The sequence below is a fragment of the Bombus fervidus genome, chromosome 2, assembly GCF_041682495.2.
Source record: "Bombus fervidus isolate BK054 chromosome 2, iyBomFerv1, whole genome shotgun sequence".
Classification (NCBI taxonomy): domain Eukaryota; kingdom Metazoa; phylum Arthropoda; class Insecta; order Hymenoptera; family Apidae; genus Bombus; species Bombus fervidus.
The window spans coordinates 16047262-16068363 of record NC_091518.1 but is presented as its reverse complement, the minus strand read 5'-3'; the positions used below and the strand labels follow the sequence as shown (position 1 = coordinate 16068363).

At 38.3% G+C, this 21102-nt stretch overlaps 1 long non-coding RNA gene across 1 annotated transcript; it reads right to left on the bottom strand.

Annotated features, from left to right (window-relative positions):
• Positions 1–2052: 2052 nt before the first annotated feature.
• Positions 2053–20683, bottom strand: LOC139993661 (uncharacterized). Its single transcript, XR_011801429.1, has 4 exons — positions 18611–20683; positions 8976–9823; positions 5232–8904; positions 2053–5090 (listed from the first exon to the last, which is right to left on the bottom strand). It is a non-coding gene; the product is annotated as an uncharacterized lncRNA (long non-coding RNA).
• Between the last annotated feature and the right edge of the window lie 419 nt (positions 20684–21102).

Genomic DNA, 21102 nt, shown 5'->3' with positions numbered 1-21102 from the left:
TTATGAAATGTTAGATACATGATTCTCTTATAAATTCCTAACTAACATGCTTTGAAATTAGGAAAAGATCATTAAAAAAATCTATCTCGTTGTATTTTTTTTATTTAATGTATGTTCGTGAATGGTTATTAGAAAAAATCAATTCGCAATAAAAAAGAACTCGGCAGTTTAAAACTCAATTTTAATAAATTCGTACGTCAACAAATTTAAGGATCAAGGATAAACGTGAGTGGGGATTTATAAAATTTTCCCTATATTGTTTTCTTTTTCTTTTTCTTTCTTTAGTAAATTATAGCTCATTGATATTGCATACGCGAAGAAAATTGACTTAGTTCCGTTGTAGCTTGTTTGAACTTAAACATCTTGGCTATTTTTCTTTGGAGACGTCTCAAAGAGCTTGTTTGTAGAAGCCTAGTTGGTGGTGAATAAGATTTGCATGCAGAGGGTTACTACGTAATATAGAATATTTTTCCAGTTATTGTAGTTCGTCATATAATATCGTAGAACTTGTATCTTTTACGTAGATAGAACGTGAAAATGTTTTGTGAGATAATATTGTTAGAGAGGAATGTGTTTATCCGCATGGCGCTACGCCGTAAAACTTGTAAACGCGTCAGAGCATGGGATGCCGCGAGTGGATCTGACGCAGAGAACTTCATTCTTTATTTTAGTATCCTTTAATGGAAAGCTTTCACGGTATACATTGCAACCTTAATTTAATGCTTTTAATATTTCTCCTATTTCTTTTCAAGTTAGGAACGCCGGTAATTTACAATTGCGGTGTTTCAATGTTTCTCCGTATGTTTTTGCGATGATACCTGTGACTAATTAGTTCGAAAATCATTGAAAACGTTTCAAAATTTAAATCGAGCTGTTCGGAATTCATATCGATTAATTCCATAAATTGGGAAATAAGGAAATTTGCGTCTAGTGTCACAATTTTTCAAGAATTTATGTCATTTTCTTCGAATAAATAAACTTATGGAAGCAAATAATCCGTTTCTTTGAAAAGGCAATATTAATCACGTATCCAGATAAAAGCTGGAATTAATTAATCTGGCTTCCGAGAAACCCAATTAATTCAAGCATAAATTGGAAAAATATTAAATTCTTTCAACAATAGTTGATCTTAAAATTCGTTAAAAAAATCTCTGATAAAACCTATGAGTGTGGAAAAAATCAAATTAATTCAATCGTGAATTTATAACGAACATACAATCTAAAAATTCACGACGGGTATGAAGGAAATCATGAAAAATATCCGATACTCTCTAACTACGGATATTGGAAATAAAAATAGTACCAGAGAATATATTATGTAAAAAATTGACGAAGATCCGTAAAATAGAAGCATCGATAGGACGATGGGAAAGTTAGGAAGTTGTATGAAAGTTTCGTCTCGCGGATGGAAACGGTCAGAAGACAGGCCGGTTGGCCCGTGTCGGAGCTACTTCCGATCCCATGGACGATAATCGCGGGCAGGCTCTTACGTTCGATCGCGTTAGATGGCCGGGTAATTGCGGGATACATTCTATTTTACAATCTCCTCGGTAACTCCCACTTAGCGTCCGTTCGCTCGTTCTCGCCCGGTCCTCTGGTAATTGCGCATATTCACCGGTTGCTCGGCAACCTTCGGAGCACGGCGCGGCGTCGGCTCAACCGGCATCCCGGGACCATTGCGCCAGCTACGCGGATACGCGCCTCCTCCGGGGCCGGAACCTCAATTCGACCGGCCATCCATGAGCTAGAATTTTGTAAAATTTATCGCCGATAAAAATCTTTTGGAAATCAAATTGATCAACTACATCTTTTGCCTTTAGCAAATTTTGCTTGATTTATATCTAAATGAGATCTTATGTAGCATCGAATTTAACGATAAGATAACGAGTGACCTATTTTGTGTTAATCGAAGACACGATGACTCTGAGAAGTTAAACTGATCAATTACATTTTTTTTTTATCTAGGTGTATCAGTCAGTAGTGAAATTATAGGGTAATAAATAATTAAGTATTTTTATAAATTTATATGCTGCAACGATGTGAGATAGAGAATTATAAATTTCAAGGTGAATTTTAAGAAGTATATATTTTATTTGTTAGAAGTTATTTTTAATAAATTTTCTCCAGAAATATAGTTTTAAAGTTATGAAGTTGATTAGTGGTTTCTGGGAGGCTTATATTCGTTTCGTTCGAAGTCGTTGCGGAATTTATCATCGGTTCGTACTACTTGAAGATTTTTGGGTAGAAGACCGTAGGAGGTTTGACATACTTGGAATACTCTTTTCAAGAGTATGAGTATACGTGAGTTCCGATGAAAGGTTTACTGTGAACCTAAGGACCTATATAAGAGTTCGATATTGATATCGAGTATTTTCTTAAGGTCTTAAGTACTATATTGAAGTTTAATGTACTCTCGATATCTGATTTATGGTGATGGTTATGGAAATATCTGGTTTACTGATTTTACGCAAATATAGAACTTTTAATGTACTTCTTATACCTAAGAATAGATAACATGATTTGTCACAAACATCAATTTCTTACGATAGAATCTACGATTAAATGAATCTGAATCTAGAGGAACGAGATCTTTTGGAATTCTGTTTGATAATTTGATCTCCAAATTCTTAATAACATCTTTGTGAAAAATCCAGAAGGATCGATTCATCGAGTTTGCAATAATCCTTAAGACGATTGGAAGTCTACTTAAAAGTACTTAAACACCCAATCTTGAAGCCACTACGACTTTACGAATATATATCATAGAATTAATCTTATATCGCGAGATCGGTTGAACGGTTACCGGCAACGGATGGGGAACATAGAGCCGTCGTTGCTGAAACTGCTGATCGATTAAAGCGGCCCGACTGATTCACTGGCTTACGAACTGATCACGAGCAGAAGCGGCGCGAGTAGGTCTTCATAAATCAAAGGATTACCCGGGGATTACTTGGAGAATGAAATACGTTCGTGGCGGAGTCGCGATCGTGAATTCTGGATCGTTTGTTGAACCAGAGTTATCCGACAATCGTGGAATCCTTTTATTCTTCCTTTTCCTCGTTTTCTTCGACGACGAAAAGAAGAATCCTTGGCTGGTACCCGCGACACGTTCACGAACCACGGTGATCCAGTGAAATTGCTTATGTAAGTAGAGAAACGGCCAATAATTTTCCGCTCGTTTTAGACGCCCGCGTGCCACCATGCATTCTCCTACTACCACCATAGAGAATGGACTCCTTGGAAATCGGCGCACGTTTACGCGCACCTTTACGTGGATACCGGTCCTTTTCTACGTGATTTAATCTGCATGGTAAAAATGCAATGGCTCGGCGAAGATGCCTGGACAGGTGTATGAATAAGGCAATGTCTGTTTCTATGGGAGCTCTGGTCTATTTGCGTGCTGTTAAATAGCGGAGAAACGTGAAAATTGTTGGAACGGCAGAAATTTTTCGCGCGTGGTTCTTCGTCGTATTTTTGGCTTGATTGAACGAGTGCAATTATTTTGTTTGCTGGTGCGTGAATTAATGAGATAGCGAGCTTAGGTTCATGCAGGAGTGGAAGATTCCGAGGTGAAGTATTTCCGAGGCAAAATATCCAGACACTTGTCATAGAACATGTTTATGAATATATTATGTGCGTTATACCAACTTTTTAGAAATATCGTGCACTTTAACGAGGACAATAATGAGACTTGACTGTCGTGATTATTGTACAATTTGAAATCAATCTGGGAATGTATATATCGAATGGGAGATCGGAGCGCCAGGTTAAGTGGAATATGTACAATCATGGCCAGACGCACGGAGCAGTAAAATGGGACGGGTTTTACAGCGCAACGTAATTTGCTGAAATTCTTCTCTTGTATTGATTGGATGTAAAATCCTACTTTTTTCGAAGTTTAAATCTGACGTATTGATACTACCTACGAACGTTTGATTTATTTATTTGATAATTTCGTTTTATCATCTAAAAATGAATATAACAACGTCAGGAGTGTACGAACCATATTCAGACCCATTTTATAAAGATCTTTTTGCTATTTTAATAAATATTAAAATTTCCCACTAATTTCCCAAGTCATCCTGTATACAGATAACACAACAAATTTTCAAATAAAAGAAATCAGGGAACAAACGCAAAAGTTATAAAAAAGAATGAAAGCAATAAAAATTTGCAAATAAAACCAATTTAAAGTGCGCAGGTCGCTCGATGTACAATACTATTGTCTTAATTCTTTCACCACTAAGCCGATATTATTTTTGTTCTTTCCACTTGTGAATCGATTCCACTTTGGACAAATGCGGTTGGTATATCGATTCCAGGAGAAACTAGGGACGTTGGATCGGTTATGGACGCGCAGCTTCACGACGAGGCGGATCAGAATCGATAATTGAACCGTCGAATCAAGAGAATCGTGTTGTGAATGGCCGATGAGGTGGTGCATCGCGCCGGCCCCGAGGATAATGGAACGATATCGTGGGATCTGCGTATTCGGTGACTGCCATTCGGATATCCAGCGAACGTACGGAGATTACGGCCACCGTTGGTTTCTGTGCCATTTGTCTTACGTACGTCATCCGGCACCCTAGCTCCGGAGACTACAATTTCGCGCTATAAATTATTTCGCTTAATGCGTCGCGATGCCGGCCTGCGTTAATGCACGGCGTCGTGCGATTCGTGTCATGGAATTGGCTTGGTAATTTTACAGGATCGTGGCTTGCATTTCGACGCCTGTTCAGGATCGAGTATTGCATTCGAATTATTACGTTACTGCATAACAAATGTCGTTTCGAGTTAAATTATATCGATACATGTAATTAGTTGTAAAATAAAAATGTTTTCTTCCATTCATTCTTTTCCTGTCTCCTCTTCCTTCTCTTCTTCCTATCTTTTTCCTCTTTGTTTTCTCCCATTTCTCCCTTTCTTTTCTTTTCTTTCCGTTCCACTGCGCCCTTCCTTTGTGTAGATTTCTTTCCTTATTTTTCATCGTCCCTTCCTTCATATCCGTTCCTCTCTTTTCTTCTCTCCCTTTCACATTTGACCCTCTGCCCCTTACAAGTCGCAATTCACAAGTTGGGTATCCCACGCATCTATATACATATAATAAAGCAGTGGAGGGTCGTGTCTGTACATTGAATAAAATAAATAAAACACTCATGCGGGAATAGCTCGTAAACTATGGAGTTCGTAAAACTAATTTTTGGAATTTTTGTCTGTCTGTTTGTACTCACATTATGTAAAAACTACCGAGAGAGTTTTGGTTGCGTTTTCTCTGTCGTATAGCCTAGTGCCCGGGAAAGAAAATAGGGCACCTCTCATCTCGATTCGTATTCTAAAAGCTGAGAAATAGCTTGGAATTTAAGTTGCACGCGCTTCCATGTTTGCTAGAAGTTAAGCAACGATAGTTATTATTTACGTCGTGTTTGTTCTGAAATCGAGCAGTTCTATAACTTAATACTTTTTACTTATTCCATTTCGTTCGTAACAAAATCATCTGCTTAAAAATTTCTATATATTAGTAGTATTAGCGCGAACGAAGTAACAGGTAAAAGTTGGTTTTTCAATAATTCCATGTAACTTCCAATAAATACATTCCATTTACATATATAAAAATAAAATATCCAATTTTGCAATAACTCATTAAACCAGTGTATCAAAATTTCAAGACTCTCCTCGTTTCGATACACCAAAATTGCACGATATCTATTCGAATGTTTCCCGAGTGAAACTGTCGCATCCCCGCACGTGGCATCCTCGTTAGCCGTTCGGCTGACATTTCTATCTCATCGATACAGGAACGGGTAATGTTGCTGACACTGTAGTTACCGCAGCAACACGTCGAATTAATAGAGAAAGGGGAACAGAGACGGGAATTCGCAAGAGTGACAAAGAGGAGAGAACACGAAGAGAGAAAGACAGAAAGGTTCGTCGTTCTCGTTCGAGGCTGTAAAGTGCCTACGTTATCGCGGTGCTCGAGCTCCGGTGCACGAGGGGATGATTCATCCCGTGCCGCGGAACTTCGCTGAATCAGGAATGACTTCGCATACATTAAATACATTGTAGAAAAGCCTATGCGGATACATGTGTCGCCGCTAACGAAGGACGTAAGCTAGCCGCTGATTAGTTCGTTAGGTCACCTTGCTTTGCTCTTTGTTATCTAATATTTTTGTTCATTCAATTTGATACCAGCAATCAAGAGCTTCGTGCGCAGAATTTTTACCCCTATTCTCATGTAACATTTTTTTTTACAAAAATGTTTTTTGCTTTTCAAGATATAAATATATAGAAAAAGAGACAACGATGTCCGACGAATGCATATTTTCATAAATAGCGAAGCAACTCTATTTTTTATTAATTCCTTAATTTCATTGCATAAGTACACGATTATCGTTCATTCATCGAGGGACAAGAGATTTATCTCCAACTTTATTTCAAATTAAACGATTGATTAAATTATCTAAAATTATTTGAACAACGGTGAATTGTAATGTAGGTTTAAAAATCAATATTTGTAACATCACCGTACCTTTCCGTGCCTTTCAATTTATGGAGTTGATCAATATCCCCTCCACAAAACGCGTCAACTTTGTCTATTAATATTTTTATATTACCAATATTTCCAATTAGCACTTACCCTATATAATGACCTATACGCTTATATTGGGTTGGCAACTATGTGATTTTGTCATTAGATGGTAATACTTCGTATGTTATTACCAATATATTATTAAAATATTCCTACTCTTCTATTATAACGTAAGCTTTCTCCTTCAATTATCGATCGTGATTACTTTCTAGAAGTTCTTGCTTAGGCACGTTTCACCATTACCACAACTAGATTTGCGTCAATTATAATTTGTTTCTGTATATATACAGAAATATATATGTATATATATATATATACATACGTATATGGAGAGAGAAATTCCGTTTCAGTTCTTGGAGAGCTTACGTTACCATGGCGCTCGAGTGGCGTCGTGTATAGGGGATAATTTACCCGGGAACTGTGAGTGTGTGTATCGTCACAGAGACACTGGGAACGCTGTTCTATCACCCTCGCTGTTCTCCGGCTCGTTTTACGATGCCGTACGTTCTTATACCTCTACGTAGACAAATCGCGCGACAAAATGAAGAATAACGCGAGCCGTCGTATTCTTTTTACCGTATAAAATGGAAATCCTGTTGAAACCACGAAATAATACCGTATTCTCCTTCAAGTAATCACAGGATACGATATAGTGATATATCGAACGTTTTATGGCATTCTTTTCTGATCACGTAGCTGCTACGTTTTTCTTTATTCACGAGTACCGCTGCAATTTTCTAAACTTCTCCAATATCGTATGTTTTTTATCTCACATTAGGATATGAAAAATATGGGAGGCGAGTTTCTCAATGCACTTTATCAATTGCTCTTTTATCAATGTATATTGTATAAATATTTTATTAACTGCTTTCTTCTTATCGCTCGGTATTATCCGAATGGATACGCACAATATTATCTCAATTCCATTTGCAACCGATAAAATACGGGAAAGGGAAAAAAGTTACCACCTAAATAAATTTACAAATAAATCATTTCTCTTTTCAAAACAGAAGCTTCTGGTTTCAAAAAGTTCTATCGTTAAAAATGTGCTAAAGCTATCGATCGATCGTATCGAAAAATTGTGGAATCAGAAAGCACGTTAAACATTTCCAACTCTAAGAGGACCACCTCGAAAACAGAAGCTCAACATTCATCCATTCTACTTCCAAAAAATATATGATAATAAAACGCGTGTAAATTTTATCGAGACACTATCCATCTAACTGACGAAGATTGATATTTATTAAAAACACGCGTACTATATTGTCTGGAATTCATGCGTCAATAGGAGCGAACGTAAAACTAGGAACATTTTACGGACGATACCGTTATCTCGGCGAGCCAACAAACAACCCTCTTTTCGACTCGAACAAGCTGTCGAAACGACAGAGTTCGGTACCACGAATCTCACAAGTGTCACGTATAAATTTCGTTAGCCCGATATCTCTTCAGCGTCTCCGTTCTTTCGTCTCGTTACACGAACTTATTGCGGTTCACGAAAGTTCGCGGAAATTCAAAAACTTACCACAGAATCTTTTTTTTTTACGAATATATTATGTGTTTTCTACGAAACTTTTTGGAAACTACTATACATAGCGAGATCATCTATAGCATTAATCGTATGCTTAAGTTTATTACTATTCACGAGATACGCTAATTTTTGTTACTAAATATCGGTTTACGATAAATGTCTTGTAACTCCTACATATACTTTCAGATTGATTTCAAATTTTACTAACATAATCACGATTGCTGTGTCTCAGTTACGGTGCTAATAAGATTTTAAGTATTATATATATATATCTAAAAATTTTCCAAGAATGTTCGAATACTTTCGCGAGTCACTGTACATATTTCTCCTCGTAGAAAGTCTCTACCCTTTCTTTATAAATACAACGTCACGGTTACGGGTTAACCTGTACGGACAACCCTTTCGTTGTACGCCACGAAGTATTTACGTTATCGTGAGGGGGTTGAGGCAGCGTGAAAGCGGCAGCAAGGGTCCTGGAACGTGGCAGACGACGACCGTCCTCTAAGATTAGCATAGTCGATATAAAGTAACCATGAAAGACGTTCAGAGGCGAATCTACCGCAGTTTTTCTTTGTTTCTTCGGTAGAATCTGTGTGTTAGCTTTTATGTAGGACGCGAGACTGATTACTGAGAGGTTCAAAGGGATTCGACGAAGACAAAGTTTTGTCTCGAGTTCAAATAAAATTCGATCGCTTTACCTTCTAATCTGTTTCATTTTTAAACGTCGATGTCGTATAATACCTGGCACAGGTGTGTCGATCCACTGGCCATTCAGCGTTACAACTCTCTAAAAATAAAACGATAGGTATTAAGTTTGTTACAAAGAGTTATTTTCTCGCATTATTCTAACAATAATACCTTAATACACAAATTATTTATCGGAAAATTTGTCCTTCGCCGAGTTTCCATAGGAAATTAAAAAGAACTTTTTGTTACGATCGTACGAGGATACAACGTTCCATTCGCGTCGATGAATTCGCCAAAATCTTCCGCCTATCTTCCTCTCCAGAAAATTCAAAGCGTCTGAATTAGAAGATAAACAAATTCCGTAAAAACAAAATAAAAAGCCTGTTCGTTCCAATAACACTCTTGTCAAAGTAAAGTTTCGACAGGCGAAACGGAAGTTCCTTAGCGACAGCTCGATTCCTGACCACGGTGTTCCTTCAGTGGCGTCGAGAAACTCGGCAAGATCATCAAGTGGATCATCCTCGCGGAAATTCGAGGCGGCTACTTATCGTTTGCTCGGTGTAATCACGGCTGCACGGCGATAAAGAAGAGATAAAGAATAGTCGCGGGGAACACTCGAGTAAATTGCACGGTCGTTTGACCAATCATCAGATTGCATCTTGATATGAAGAGGATACAAATGGATTCGCATGGACGAGGTCGCTCGCACACCAGCGGCCATCGACGAACCGCAGAACCGCAAAGGCGCGTTTTACGCCACGAGCTCGATTGTATCGCGGCATGATTCACCCTGGAACTGCAGCAGGGTGCAGCACGAGCACCCTTCTTCCTCGATTAGATCTCTGGATATATCCTTGGTCGTATAGCGCCCAGTGCTGCCACCGATTTAACTCCGCTGGATTTTCGTTTCATGGAGGAAACTGCGAGTGGAAAGGGTGACGACGAGCCGAGGATATCCCAAGAATTGGATACGTTCCTATTTTCTCTCCTCGTCTCTTCGCTGGTATTTCTGTCTGCTGCTGGAAAAGATATATTTAACCTTTTCAGTTTTTACGGCAATAGCTGAACGTGGTTGAAAAAGTATTTATTTTCTTGAGAATTATATTGTTGGTATCGTTATTGTTATTTGCACTGTATTATGCTATTTTTTATTTAATAAGTACACAATGTTTTTGCTATATTTGGTATAGTAAGGTATTCTTGATTTTTGTATTCGTAAATGGTATATTTACGTGATTCTGTTTTTACGAAAATTAAATTACGGGTAAAAGTCCTAAATATGGAAACGTACGTATGAATTTTGTGTATTTCAATTTTTGGTTACTTTTTATACTTTTGTAATTATTGCTTCTTATGCGATAGGTTGAAGTATAATATCGTTTCTATCTTCCAATCAATGTTTTGTATATATTGTTATATTAAAGAAGTTTCTATCCTTTGTACTTGTATTTACGCAAAGTCTTAAAAATTTGTTAAAAAAAAAAATGTATTTATACGAAGTTTTAAGAATTTTTCCAAAACGCTTCAACTATCCTCAGCTTCTTGAGTTTTCTGATTCGTCAGAAAAGATCTTCCAGTGCTACAATGACGAACCAATATTATTTCCAACGATTATCACCGTTAAATTTCCAGACAAAACACTCGTTTGAGGAAAGTATCCCGTTCGAACAGCTCAACTCCTTCCGTTTCAGCACCCTTTAGAAAAACACAATCTCGCGAAGTCTCCCCCTCTCGAGGCGTCCTCGAAAAAAGAAATAAAAGAGAAGAGCCAACCCCCTTCCAAGGCCGCTTCAACTCGTTTTAATAAAATCTCCTTTCTGCGGGGTGCATTCGATTAAAACCAAACGCAGAAGGAAAAAAGCGGCAAAAAGGAGGAAGACCAATAAAGAGGACAGGAAGAAAACGAACGAACCATCGAGAGAAAGAGGAGGGTAGAGAAAATCCTCTCTTCAGGGTGACACGCTAAGCTTACTTAGCCCCACTCGACCACTTGCCAGCTACGATTCTGCTCGAATCGCGCTGTGTTCCTTCCACGACGACGAGTGCTCCCTGCAAGATTTCGAGGGGACACCATTGCCATTGAATCAGTTTTTATTAGGCTACAGCGTTGTTTAAATTATTTGCACGGATAGTAAATTTAACAGTTTGACGATGTAACAAAATATAAAATTTAGAAAAATCATTTCTTACATTTCTTGTGACAGAATACGAAAGATAGGAATTTCTGTCTTTTTTTTTTTCTTGCAGGGAATAAACGTTAAAAATAAATATTAATAGCTGTGTTACGTACAGTGGCATTTAAAACGTGAAATTTGTAGTGTCACGTTTGAAGATTTGCTAATGTCTGTTTAGGGATACATTGTGAAATATGATTCAAGAATATACGTATTATCTTCTTTGGTGTGTTATTACTTATCTTGAAATAGTTACGTTGAAATCTATTTGACTAGGAAAGTTAGTTTTTTTTCCAAAAAACGATGCAAATGAATTACTCTTTATAAATTGCAAAAGATGAAGTTCTTAAAATAAGAAAAATACCATAGATTAATTAAAATAATCCGTTATTTCGATCTGTTACTTTGTTTTATCTCTATCTTAAATAAAACTTGTCTAGATTTGTTTTCTAGTCAGCGAAGGGAGTTGGTGCGTTCGAGGGGCAGGGAAACAAGAAATCGTGAAACGTGGGTTACTGTTGCCTGGAGCAGAGAAACGAGCCTTTCAGCACGGGCCATCTCGTACCCTCTCTCAATTTCGTCCTTCCTCCGCTATTTGAAGGTTTGGGGATAGAAACAGAGGGGTTGGAGCACACAGAGGGTGGACATATTCGACGAACGTTGTACACGGTGAAAATATCGGTGCGACGCAGGAATTTACTGCCTCTCGTCCAGGAATTTCGTGCATCGCTCGTCGTACAACCCCGTATCTTTCGTTTTTCAACCCCCAAACTTTCCTGTTCTGGCCCTAGCTAGCAAACTATTTCCGCTGCACGGGAATCGCCGGTATTTAATCTCGAAGGAAATCTTCCGTTTCAATTTACTCGTCCAAGTAGAAAGTGGCACGACGTCTGAGTCAGAGGGATGATAAATAGGCTCGTCCCGAAGATCATCCACCCTTATGCGAATATATTCTCTGGAATATACTTCAGACCTCGCTAGGGACACATCGAGGAGACTGGACTCTGAGCGGTAAAATCTTGGAATATGTAGAATGTGTTTTACTAACCCTCTTTATTTTAGTTACACACAAGATGTGCGTTTCTGATTCGACAAATTATGCTTATTACGAATTTGTGTCAGCGAAGCTTATGTTAGCGTTGAAATTAAATTTTGTTAGAATTAAAACCTGTCTTTGTCGAATTTAATTCGTATCACGGGTACGTCTCGATATTATAATGAAAGAGATAAAAGCAGTAAGGCACATTCATCATCATTAAGATTAATAATAGTAAATTGTATATAATTTGTTCATATCTCGCGTCAGATATAAATATCTGACATTGACTTAAGCAGCTACTGAAAAAGATCGCAAGGTAAAAGGTGAAGGATGAACGTTGCTCTGACCCGTAGAGAACAGTTGGTTCGGTTAAAACGAGTGGCAATTGTGCTCGTGCTTTATCGAAAATTTAATTCCACTGCTGTTCCATGGACGGAAGAGGAAATTAAGGAGATTTAATGAGAACCGTTTCTCGCTTGCTCGCGCAACGAAATGAAATTGTTTTTCCTGAGCGCCGTGCGTATCTGTCCTGCAACGGGGAAATTCTGCCGTAATAAACGTTCCGCGTATTCATCGATTTTTCCAGGAACGCAGACGAACGGTCGACCGCTCAAAATGTTATATTGCGTTGCTTCGTATTTCTTGCGATATTTTTGCGTCGACATACATTTTACAAATTTTCGATGTAAATTCAATGAAAATATCGCGCTTAAAGTTTATAATTTGATGCAATGTTAATCCTTAACTGCCCTTTATCGATTATCAACAGATATCAATTATTAATCAACTACCATCTAATTAACAATTACCTCATTCGATTATCAACAGATGCTAATTAACTCATGCAACTATCCACAGATATACACGTACAGTTTGCAGAATTTTCCATTCTTATTAATCACCAAACTTGCACCCAAGAAAAATCCGAAAATTCAAAACACGCTTTAAATATATTTGATGGCGGAATGCAAATAAGAAACAGCGCCAAAGATAAAGGTAATAAAACATGTGCTGATTGCATCGAGAGTGGTTGGTTCCTGGGAATGCGGAATAACGCGAGGCACGCGGTTAGCGCAATACCAACATGATATCAAGAGCGTTATAAGAATATATTAATATTGCATGGCTGGCTCCATAAAGGTCCGGCTATTAGAGGCCAAATTTTCCGTTTATAGTTGGCAGGATTCGCGTGACACCGCGATAACAATGAAGTAAATGAGAGGGAGCATAAGCGTAATACGATGCTACCCCCCCAGCACCGACAATGTGCCACGTTATGATACTTATTATTACTGTTGTCGTATTCGCGCCGCACCGCGGTTAATGATTATGAGAAATCGTTATTAATTACGTGGCCGTGGTTGGTCTGGCCTTTATCGTTGCTCGACTATCAGGGTCAGACAGGGGTAGACTAGGTTCAATTATTTTCGCGGAAGATTCTGGTCCCCGTGGTTGGTTACGTACAGTTACGAACATTTACCACTGAAAATTTTTATGAATATATCGTGTATATTATATAAGACATTGTGAAATTTTAATAGCGCTATATCGAGACACGATTGTCACGATTATGTCGGTAGAATTTGAAATGAATTCGAAAATGTACATACAATAGTTATGAGATATTTACTGCAAATATATGCATGCATCTTAAGTATATATAATTAATAAGTATTAAAGATGCCGTGAATATTAAAGTTTATCGATATAACGAATAATTAATATAATGGATCGATTAAGCAATTTTGCAGTCTCTGCAGAATATACATGTAGATATTTGTATCAAATGTCTTGTGATTTCTATATTATATACTTTCAGGTTTAGGTTTAAACTTTGCCAATATAATCATGATAATCGAATATCACGATACTGCCAATGAAATGTCAAAATATTTAATACTACACACACGTTATATTTATAAAATCTGTGTACGAGCGTTCGAATACTTTCTCGAGGCACTTCGGGTTATTAGGTTATTTATTTACTCTGAAGCTCGGATCACGGTTCGCGATATCCGGAAGAAAAATGACCCCGGAACGTTTCCAATTTCCTTTCGCGCTTCGTTCCCGATCGAATGCCTCGATAAGTGGGGGAAGACAGGTAGAAGATCGACGAATGTTCACTGCAAACAGAGAATACGTGCGTGTACAATGTTTAATAGTATGATTAATAATTTTGTTACTTGAGATAGGTAGAGTAAGTTGGGCTTGGATACCGGGAATTGTTGTTGCGAGAATAGGGAAGCTTTGCGTGTATCATTAGTTGAAGAGTTGCGCATGGTATTCGATTTTGCAGATAGAATAGCTTGAATAAGACCTCTCTCGTCTTTTGGTTGGAATAAATGCTCATTGTGTACTTTGCTATAGTTGTAAATTTCAAGTTGCTTTTTTCCCCCTTTCTATTTCATTTTTTATTTTTTCCTGCCACTCACTTCCAAATGAACAACCTAACTCACCTAACGAAGAGCGAAAGAAAATATCAAAGTTTTTTTGTACGATGTTCCTTTAAATTTTATTGGTCACGCGATCTAGAAAACACTTACTTACTTTTCTCGGAATACGGAGCACGTTAAGAAAACGATGTATTCCACACCTCTTTCCAAAATGCTGTCGTTGTTCATTCGAAGGACACAATGGCGAACGAAGGAAGCCTTTATTCCCCTTTTCTTTAGCCTTGTCCCTTCGTGTCGCGTAGGGTAAAATCGACGTAGACGTATACGCGTGTGTCGAATAATTTACGAGCCACGGTCCGATCCGATTTAGGTCCTGATTCCGGGCACCGCCCGGTGGGACGCCACGAAGAGATTGCACGCTGCTGGGATGAAATTAGGCCCGACGCGTGTCCGCACGGTCCGATACCAATCGCTAGCGACACGCTAGTCGCTCGTGTCTACTAATCTACTCGAGCTATCTTAACGAACACGAGGACTATCCAATTGCTAGTGGATTTACTTGAGGAGAGATCGAACTTCGAGTTTAAGGGATAAAGGGTGTTTTAATTCGAAGATGAGAAAGTCAAGATTTTTTTATATACATGTAATATCGTAAATCTCGGGATAATTCAGGCGATCGATTCTGAAGTCTGAAAATCGAGTATATTGTGAAAATACTTAAATAAAATACAGGAGTAAACAACAATTAATATCAATCTATAACAGTAAACAATAAATAACGAGTTCTGTGCAATGTCTACCTGAAAATCGAGAATCGATTTTCAACGTTCTGAGCTACCGATCTTTCTCCGTCAATCTTCAATGTTTTAAATAATTATTCTTTCTTCTGTGATCTTGTCTATCTCTGATGTTGCTCTCTGCCCGTCCGTTTGGGAAAATAAGTGTCTCTCAAAATAATTGTCCGTAAAATAAAAGAAGGTCACTGTGCCCGTGAAACAAAGAAAGTCGTGCTATCCGTAAACAGAGAGAGTCCCTATCACACGAGAACTCTAGGGAGTTTACATACATATAGGTCTAGGAAAGGACAAATTTTTAGACGGCAGCAGGAAAGCGAAGATCTTTATAGTGGCTCTAAGAATTGTTTGTACACCATTGTATTTTTATTATAACATTTATAAGCATATTATGTTTCATATCATTTGATAATATCTTCGCGTAGTTATGTGTACAGATAATTTTCGAAGCTACGGTAGATATACAGCTATTTTTGCACATAATTAGAAGAATGTTTCCAAAAATTCTTCTACTTTAACAGGCATCGTTCAATTCTTTAAATGGAAATTAAGATTTGTTTCCACAGTGATGGGTGTTAAAATTCCTATTTCTAAACGATACTGTAAATCTACTACTTCAAACTATTACACGTATTATTACTTACTTCGACAAAGAAAATAAATCACTGTAGCAAATGTAGGTATAAACAAATGAAACACTAAATACGTACGTACGTAACGAACGTATGTAATCAAGTATCGAAAGCACATATATCAATTCCTATCTCTATGAAATTCAAGTTTTAACCTGTTAAGGATCGTTAATTCCACCGTATCCACAGGTAAAAGAGAAAAGAGAAAAAAGAAATATGGTAGCGGAACATCGTATCTCAATTATCGAGCACGGACGATTAAGATAACCGATAAAACGGGAGGAGGCGGATAGGAAAGAAAGTCCGAAGAATTCGATTAATTGCATAATGGGAGACCGTGGCGGGAATGAAATTCGCGTTATTGAAACTTTATCGCGCATAATTGGTGGTGGTGGCTGGCGCAGCGCGGAGTCACTTAAGTTGCATCCACAGGTAGTTGATTTCGCTCGGGGTGGTCGCGTTCCGCAGGCTGCAGTCGCGAGAGAACCAACGGTTGAAAGAGGGAGAGGAGTACACGGAACAGATGGCAACTAGTGGTTGAATACGACGCCGAGAGATCTCAAAAAATTTCAAACCCGGCGGTGGCTTCGTCGACGAGCGGCTGCTTTAATTAAATTCTTCGAGCCACTTCTTTCGCCGGATTTAAAAAACATTTGCTCCATCGCCCTGTTGTACTCTACGTCCTTACCCCCTCACTCCTTTCTCTTTCTGTTTCGCCTTTCTTTTTCGAATAGTACGAATATCCGTGCTCGTTATCATGAAATTAGTGTAGTAGAATCTTTAATGAATTTCGAAGAAAAATATTCGTATTCTGGAAACTGAAATACACGGTGGAACGATAGATTTACATTATGGATAATATCCTCTTTTCGTAAACGTGGAGCTATCGGTGTATCGTTTGTTTTATGGCAGACAATTCGTTTTCTTTCGCTCTTCTCTTCTCCGTCAATTCTTGCAGCGCTGGATTCTTAACCTTCCAAGCGACTACGTTGAAAACGACGCTCCTATGAACGAACGCATGTTGTCTTTGAACAGAGCAACTTTTCGAGTAATTATAACTTTCTATTTGTTTACGATGCGTGATAGAACGAATATATTTATTTTTACTGAGCCCGTAAATCATTCTCTCATCTCAACTCTTAATCCTTCGAGTGGTCAGAGTGACTGATACCTCTATGAACGTGTTATCCTTAAACAGAGCTACATTTCGAGTAATTAACCCTGGTGGTAAGCGCGTGGCTACATACGAGGAATACCATTGGCCAAACAGACGCAAGTGGTAACATTACACCAAGCCGGGCTCTAGTAAATACCGTTTAAACGGAATCCGGCCGAATTGTTGTTAAGCAATTTGCAACGAAAACATAGAGCGTTCGAGCGTGTGGTTTTACAAAGGAGCCAGCATGCAAATGTCCTGGCGCGAATTACGGATACAGGCACGACACGTTACCCTCTCCTTCCTATACCTTTCCAACTTCTCTATGTGTACGTATGCGTTGCGAATAATTCAAGCAAACCGAGAAACATAAATATGTCGTTTGAGCACGACTAATGTGTACGCGCTTAAACGGATTTGCCACTTAGATTTATCGCATGGAACGATTTAAACTGATCGCGCAGCACGTTCCCGTAGAAGGTCAATGCAAGAATAACGCGTCCAAGATTAATAAATCTATAGCATCGTGAACACACACACCGGTTGTCGATTTAATCCCCAGCAACGTGAATCCCTTCCACGACCTTATAACGCGTCGCTTTGTTTCATCCCATTCGCACATCGGTACCTTTTCGATCCATGGTTCCTAAGTACCTTTCCAGACATCGATTTTTGTTCTCTTTTTTCAGATATTATTAGCGCATAGGTTCACGAAGGTATTCGAACACCTACAGATACCTTACCATGTTAAATTTGCAGAGCCGACTACAGGTCACTGTTCGTGCTTATCGGATAATTTCAGAATGAGAGATTTAAAAGATGATATTCAATTGTCCTTATAAAGATGAATTATTCTTCAGGATAGAAAAGATCTGAAATCTATTCTCAAACTTATTCTCTGAGAAAGAAATAACGGAAACTATATGAAACTGAATATTTTTAGATTATGATTATTATACACTATTACCCCCGAAGGAAAAAGAAAAAAACGAAGCAGAATGAAACAACATTTTCTAAGATCATCCAAGAACTACGTTACGTATTAAATGCAAAACGCGTACACCTTCGAGTTATGCAAGATTAAATGAGTAGGCTGAAAATTTTCTAAGGATGATTTGTGACGAAACGCGGTTTCCACGTCAAAGGTTTCCAATAATAGACCTCGAGGAGGCATCTCGTTACATCACAAATTGCCAAGTTTACCTCTTAACAAAAACATAACGCATGTACGAAGGCTCGCGGAGCTTCGGCTTACGAGAAGACGTAGTACTACGTCTTCGATCGATCGCGAACGTTGTATCGGTCCCTCGAAGCTGTAGCGAATGTTCCGTGGAAGTTCGAAAAATGGAAAAATCGATGGCGAGTTTACGGCGCGTCGAGCAAAGGCCGCGTTGGTTTCAATCGCAGATCTGGACGTTTCTTTCTCGCAACGAAACAGGATCAAAGGGGGCTGGCTCTGGAAACGAAACGCGCGTGCTCTCGCGTAATTGACTCTCCTCTTTCTCTCATCTCTTTCCTCATATGTATACGTGCACGTTCGTGGCCCGATTTTTCGTTCTTTCGTGTTTCTTCCTTGAAATTGTTCGCGCGCAAAGCGAAACTCCCTGACAATGCTTACCATCACCTCTGCTAGTATTCCTCGTTGAAAAACGGCCTTCGTTTCTTAGTTGTTTCCGCTTCGCTTTGTCGCACGCGTGCATCTAAAATCGGTGTAAAGAGCACGAACTGAAAAAGAGGAACCCAGTCTGTATAAATGTTGGAAAATAATCGTTCTTCTCTTTTTCTGTCTTTGGACCTTTGTTCGTTGAGAAAATGGGATGCAGTATCTCTGCATGTAACATGGATTTCGACGCGTAAAAAACCGTTGTGTCAAACCTTTTTTGTTTTGAAAACTACATAATCTACATATAGAATGTTTCGTTAATACATTGTATACAGTATGATCTTGTAGATAACGTAGAAAACTTTTGACCAATATATTGGGTTGGTAACTAAGTGATTGCAGATTTTATCATTGCCACCTAATCACAAAATCCGCAATCACTTAGTTGCCAACCCAATATAACATTCTAATAGATTTCTATGAATTTGAGCGGAATTTAATGGAGAGTATTACACGTGTTTAACATCGAAGGAGTATTTGAGATACGGACGGTAGTTGGTGGGTAATTATTTACACAGGAAGCTGCCGAAAGTAACTCCTTAAATAAAAAAATAAAACGGAGGGAACGGACGAAGCACCGTTGCACGGTTCGTGTGACTTCAATCACGGTCCCTTTGAGGACACACAATTTGCTTGCTTCGGCCAGCACTGAGATCAAAGCATCTCCGTCATGCGTCGAACCGTGCTTATTTTCTTCCTTAAATTCCTCTTTGCTTCATCCTCGAGTTCTCTCTCCCGTACGCATACCGTTCCAAAAAGAAAGAAAAGAAATGATAAAAAACAAAACCGAATTGAGCGAAAATAAAATGATTCCACCAAATATATCGAGTTTCGTTACAATCGTCTAAATTAAAAAAAAAAAAAAAAAAGTTCAAACGAATCTCGCTGATCAGAGTGACTTTGCTTGAAGTTTATATTTGTTCAAGTCAAATTTACTCGAAATAGGCCGGTTCCTAGAGTTGACATTAAACGTCAAGACATCATCTAACGTTTATGCGTGCTTCAGCAGAATATACAAAAGTTAAGTAGATAAAACGAATGTTTAACAAATGGCTGGTATGGAATAAAATTTCTCTTGAAAATGTCTGGAAACATTGACAATTTGGAAAATATAATTTCGATGTACGACAATGTATTAATATTCTCGTTAGTTGATGTTCAATTAAGACCCATTAAAAAGAGGAAAGATTTAAACATAAAGATTAAACGTAAGAAAGAAAGAAAACAAAGAAGAAACTCGGCATCTGTTTCCCACAAGCATTTTCCTATTCCTCGAGTTTTCCCATTCTCAAAGACTTCTCATTCGATAACTCGTACCTTTTCCATTGACTATTCTCTTTCTTTTCATCTTCGGCTCGTTTCGAGTCTCTCGTTTGCTTTTGTTCCAAATTCAATTACGCGTCGCCGACAAAGGAACGAGGTCCCGAGTTCCGCGAACGATCGATTAGGAGGGTTATGCAATTTTCAGAACGAGATCACGGAGTTCCTCGAGTAGGAGAAACTGTGCGACCGAACGTCGCGCGTTCTCGCTTCGCTCTTCCATTTCCTTTTCCCGTCTTTCCTGTTCCTTTCCGTTTCCTCCTTTTCGCCACGATATTTATGGTACACCCCTTAACGCGACTCCCTTTCAGGGGAAAACGAAATTCTGGCACGCGGAATGCGTTTGTCGAACGAGTTTTCTCCATTTCTTTGAACGAATGTGTCGCCACGTTCTTCTCTTCCCTTCTCTTCTCCACGACGATTTACCCGAAAAAGGAATTTTCCTCCATTTCTCTTGCCGTATTTCAATTGCTACTTGTGGTTAAAAGTATTTGTCGTTTGATGAGAAGTTGTAGCAATTTTGTCGAGACACCTGGTCGAGGTAAGTGAGATGGTATGGAAGAAGAAACAGATTTATTTCAACCATTGTGGCTATCGTATTATTGTATTTTCTATTCTTTAAAGATGCTCAAACATTGTTCCTCTCTTAGTTTCAAATATATTGTTATACGATGGTTATGAATTTGAATGAGTTCTGCCGAACATTTATGAAAATTATATTCGTATAATTATCGTTGTCTGCCGTTTCTATAGAAAATAACAATATAAATAGAAGTGTAATTTTTTTTCAATAAAAGTATACGAAGCCTTTTAAATACGAGTCTCCAATAACAAAATAATTTACATTTAAATTAAAATATAAAAAATATATTCCGTAGAATATTACAGGTTTTATTAAAGCGAAATTGCGAAGTAATTGAAGCAACAGGAAACCGAAGCGAGTCTTCCCTCTGACATTTTCCATTTTCGCTATCTCTGTCTTCCTTGTTCCACGTCATTTATGTTGTTTCAGCGTTGCAACCCGTGATAAAGTAATCCCCGGTGCTCTTTGGCCGTGTGTTCCCGTCGAAAGTTCAAACTTTCGTCGAACGAACGATCGATCGATCAGGAAAGGCATAAATTAATGG